Raw genomic sequence first — 5,668 nt, forward strand, 5'->3', positions numbered from 1 at the left:
GTTTAGAAAATTTTTAGGAGACATTAAACAAACTTGGTTGCAGTGAGAGATGAAGAAACAGTAGCCAGATTCTGAGGCTCTTGAGGGGTGTGGCCCCCATATTTCAGGGACCAGAGTTCTGTCTAAAAATAGTTCTCAAATGAGTCACCTCACTCGAAGCCAACAAGGATTTGGCTGGTTTGTTACTGAATTGCAGGGGATTTGGCCAAACAGACTGAAACCACGTGTAGTCTTGGCTCAAGAAGGTCCCACTGGACTTAGTCTCCAGCTAAGGGCAGTGCCACAGCCCTGATAGACACATAATATCATTTCCCTCTCACAACAGCCCTGCAGAACACTATAATTTTTTTTTTTTTTCATTTAAGGAACCGGGTCTGAGAGACACTGCTGTTTCCAGGATGAAGGCTTCATGAGAAGCACTGCTCATGTGCAAACCCAGACCCCTCCAGATTCTCAGTATCCATTAGAAGGACATTTTGGGGTAAAATCCTAGAAACACTCTCTCTGCCCAGTCCAGCTACGATACCTTGGCTGAACTTGAGTCACCCTCCTAATAAAAATTCCATGTTCCATCAGCAGAATGTTTCCATCCCAATTAGATCAATTTTCTCTAAGTAGCAATAAATGTGTTTTTCTTTCAGAGGCCAACCCGACACATTAAGCAGGCTTGGGGCAGCCATTCCCCAGGCCGCTGGCTCCGAGTGCGTGGGGTCAGGGGTCATAGTGCCGCCGCCTCCAGCTCATTAGTGGGACCCATTCATCTTTGCTGGGGACACCAGCACTCAACATGGTGGCAGGCCTCAGGGTGGGGGTGTATGGGCAATTCATCAGAGACTCCGGTTCGCAGGAGACAAGAACAGAAAAGCAGGCCTGCTCTAGGTCTACAGGAGCCCCAGGACCAGTAGCGGAGGACTGCAGTCGCCTGGTTAAAGGTTAACCTGGGCCAGGATGTCTGTCTGTGGGGGCCACAGCCACCATGCAGAGAATGAAGGGTCAAAACAGGCCCCTTTCAGATGCACCTGGCTCCTGTCTGCTAACAGAACTTCCCTTCCTGCCAGTTCTCTATATCAACCCTGAAATCCATCCAAACAAGACCTATAGGGACTTCCTGTGGCCCAGGAACTCTTCTGAAATAGACCTTTGATTTGCAAATCCAGACACCAGGAATGAAAGCAAATGACATCCCTGCCCTGCCCCTTCCAGCAACAGCTTAGCCAGAGGAATGAGACCTCTCCTTCTCCAGGGGTTGGGGCTCAGTCTTCACCTACCTGAGAACCCACACAAGTGCATGTGCATATACACAACCATGCCACCCTGAGCCAGGCAGAGGCACCGCTCTGACACAGAATTCCCAGAGGGCATTGTGTTAGTCTGCTAGGGCTGCTGAGATGAAGCTTCACACATGAAGTGACTTAAACAACAGATATTTATCCTGTCACAGTTCTAAGGCTGGAAGTTCGAGATGGAGGTGTGAGGCAGGGCGGAGCGGGGTGGGGGTCGGGTATGTTTCCTCTGAAAGGAAGAGGGAAGGATGAGCTTCAGGCTTCTCTCCCTGGCTTCTGATAGGTCCTTGGCTTGAGGTGACATGTCTCCATCTTCACACGGTGGGCTGTTTGTGTGTGTGCCTATGTCCAAAGTGCCCCTTTTAATATGGACACCAGTAACATTGGATGAGAGGCTCAACCTAGGCCTCAATGACCTTATCTTGACTAATTACACCTATAACCACCTGTTTCTGAACACAGTCACATCCTGGGGTACTGAGGGTTAGGACTCAACATGTGAATTTGAAGGGGACACAATGCAGCCTCTAACACTCCTGCTCTGGGCCACTGGAGATGCAAGCCCCTGGAAGCCAGATTCATTTGGCAATGTATATTGAGGACCCACCAGGCCCAGCGCAAGGCACCAGGAGGGGGTTGAGGGATGAGTTGGCACCTGCCCCAGGAGTGTGCAGGTGACATAGGAGATGGGCATGATCAGTCACTGGAGCAAAAACCCAATTCCAAGCCGCAGAGGGTGATTTGAAGCAGAAGCATTAGCAGCTGTAAGCACGCAGAACAAGGTCCCACTTCGGGTAAGAAGTCGTGCTGGGGCTGAGCATAACAATTACATAACCATCTCAGCTCCCCTGGGCTGCTCAGCCCACCCCCACTTCAGCCCTCCTGTCCTGACCTTCCAGGCCCTTGCTATCCCCAGCCCCCTCCAGGCCTGATGCCTTTCCTGGAAGTTGAATTAATGGCATCTGAGCAACCTGGCCAGGAACCACAGCTTGGGGTAATCTTTCTGCAGAGCCCAGGAGCCTGGCAGAGGTCCCCTTGATTTATACGGCCCCTGGCCATGCTGCCCTCCCCGCCAGACAGCTCCTCCCTCAGCCTTCCTGGCTCCTGCAGCACCTCAGTCCACCCCCAGGATTCCAGGGTGAAATCTACATCCAGACAATGTCCAACCACCCCTGGGACCCAGTGTCACCTCCTCAGGAACCTTTGCTGACCTGACTCCCCACAGTTCCCCTACCCCCAAACATCTCTCAGCACCCCGACCACAACTGAAATTAATAATGGGCAATAAAATTAACTGTTCCTTCTCCCCCAGAGGCTGAGACCTTTCCAAGAACTGAGACAACTTTCTCATTCTCCTCTAAATGCCAAAATCCACCCTCTGCCTGTGGCATAGCTGTGTTATGTAAACATGCACTGTATGGATAAACAGAATAATTGATTATTTAATCAACCTCCTACTTCTACCAAAACCACAAATTGACCCACAGGCATGATGCAAGTTGGAGCCACTCCTGAGGGTAATAGGAGAGTAAAGATGAGGGACCAGAGGGATGGTGGTCAGGGTGGAAGGAACAGCTCGGGCAAAGACACAAGAAATGCGAAGTGAGTTTGGAGAAAGAACAACGAGCATCGAAATTTGATCAAGGCCCAGCCTTGCAGGGCCTAGATGCTGGGCCCAGATGAACAGCATAGGGTGTCATTGAAGGCTCTGAGCGGTGGCATGACCAGAGCTGGTCTGTGCTGATAGGGAAAGCAGGTAGAGCCACAAAACAGTGCAAACTGTGGGACCAGAGCTCCAGAAAAGCTGAAGGAAGTTTCCAGAGCTGTCTCAAAGGCAGAGCAATGGAAATCACCAAGGAAGAGTAGAAAAACAGGCACTGAAACCAGGGACAACTATAGTATAGGTAAGAGGGCTTCAAGGCTTCAGGAAAGCAGAGAAAAAGAGAAAAAAACAGAGGAAAGCCAGACATGCCTGCAGGGAAGCGCCCCTTTGCTCATGACCCTGTTCTATCGGTTCATTATGTGAGTGGGAAAGTTCGAATTCCAAAGCCTGATCCAGCAGGGACCAGCTGCCCACCTGAGCAAGTAACTACACCTCCAGGAGTCTGTTTTCTCACCTCCAAATTGGAGTTGGAGGAAGCCTGTTGAGAAAAGAAAGAAATGCGCTCCATTGAGATATTTAGCATGGGCCCCCAAAGATGTCCATGTCCTCATACCCAGAACCCTTGAAAATGTTGCCTCACATGGAAGAAGGCACTTTGCAGATGTGGTTAAGTTAAAGATCTTGAAAAGGAGAGATTATCCTAGATTATCTGGGTGGGTCCAGTACTTACAAGGGTCCTTATAAGTGTAAGAGGAAGCAAGAGGGTCAGATTCCAATGTGGTGACAGATGTAGGTAGCAGAATATTCAGGTAACCATGCCAAACTCTGGCTCTGAAGATGGAGGAAGGGGCCATGAGCCAAGGAATGTATTAGGAGCCTCCAGAACCTGGAAAAATAATGGATTTTCCCCTGGATCTTCCCAAATTTCTGCCACCACCTTGATTTCAACCCAGTGAGATGCATTTCACACTTCTGAGCTCCAGAACTATAAATTAATAAATCCGTGCTATTTTAGGCTTATGGTACTTTATTACAGCAATTATAAAAAAAACTAACACACAGTTGCGTAATTAAACATAGGGAGCTGTAGGATCTCAGAGAAAGGCACAGGGATGTCATGTGTGATCATCCAGGTTGCACAGTACCTAAAAATAGCCAGCCAAGAAGGCTAAAATTTAGCCCACACTCCACTTGCCAAGCCACAAGCCCTTGTAAGGACTGACAGGTTCCTGGAAAAAAAGAAAGCATTTTTCTAACGTACTCACATGCACTTTCCCTTTGCCAGAAGATATGACCACTCAAATTGGAAAAGGGGACTTTTCTTAATTTGCACAAAGGGGCTACACAGGTAACAGTGGCCCTAGCAGGAGACTTTGACTCTTCCAGGGGAGATCAGGGATAGCAGAGGAGGTGATTTCTGAGCCAGATCTTCAGTGCAGAAGAAGGGAGAGTTGTTGTAAAGAAAGAGGACACCACAGATGTCTGAAAAGGCTCGACCCTTCTCCTGCACCAGGCATGTGGGCGGGATGATGCGGAGATGCACAGTTCACCTTGAGAGGTGCAGAGCTGGGAGGCCTGTTGGTCATTCATGGGGAGGTGTCTAGGAAGTGGACAGATGCCAGTGTCTGAAGTTCTAACAAGAGGCCCAGGCTATTCAACTGGCCTCCTGAGGCCTCTCCAGGGAGTCTGGCTCCCCACAGCCCAGCACCAGAGACTTCTGCCCTGCAGCTCTGAGGGCGCCTGGCTGATCCATGACGTGCTTTTAGGGTCTAAGAGTGAGCCTGTCCCCACAGTGGCTCCACTTCCCAGCACTTAACTCCAAGACAGGTATTGATGGTGCCCTGACCTTCCCTAATATATTGCCACAAGGTGACATGGGCCAGTCCTGCAGTCCCAATCAGACCACCGCCCCTCCCTGGGCCTAAGCAAAGAACAAGAAAAAACCATCAAGCTGGGCATAAGGTTTGCAATACAAATGGCAGTAAGTTGTTTTCAGGAGGCGAGTGGGCCCCCACAGACTAATGGCTTCCATGGCTTCCTCCCCTCCCTCCCTGAACCCCCCCCCACACCCAGAGCTGTCCCAGCTGGAATACTGCAGTTGCTCCAGCCACCCCCACCCAGCCCTTTTGCTGACAGTATAACCTTCAGGAACCTGAAATTCCTGAGTGCTCCCCAGAGCTCAATGCATCTTGAAAGAAAATTTGTGTAATGTCATTTCAGGCTGTCCCTAATCCAGAATTATTGAGGGGGGGCTGGGACCTGGGAATTGCCTCTGACACTTGACAAATACTTGGCTTTGTGTAAATGGACAGGCTCCTGAAATAACTGCCTTTGGATGTCACATGAAGAGAAATTAATTCTTTATTAACTTCCGCAATGATAATCTAATAAACCCATCGGGCCTTCAGGCCCCAGCATTTAAAGAGCTTGGTGGTTTGGATGCAAATGTCTCCCGACCCCATTTTGTGGGGAATATGTTCATGCAGAGGAGGAATAATCAGCTCTAGAGGTCAGATGTCAGCTCAGGGTCAAATGGGTGACTTTCATGGCTCCACACAGACCTGAGACTCAGGAGGCTCAGCTATCTCAAGGGCCAACAGCTGTTCTGGATTTTCGGGGATGGACTTTCATTTCAGATATTATGTCCCTTTGTTCCCAAAAGAATTTTTTTTCTCGCTTCAGATTTCCCTTCAGATGATTGTCTCTGGTTTTCACTCAGATTATGAGGCCACTGTAGTAGCCCTCACACATCAGTTCCAAAGGACCAGTCACCCATTCTTTC

This window comes from Urocitellus parryii, chromosome 6, assembly GCF_045843805.1.
Source record: "Urocitellus parryii isolate mUroPar1 chromosome 6, mUroPar1.hap1, whole genome shotgun sequence".
In the NCBI taxonomy this organism is placed as follows: domain Eukaryota; kingdom Metazoa; phylum Chordata; class Mammalia; order Rodentia; family Sciuridae; genus Urocitellus; species Urocitellus parryii.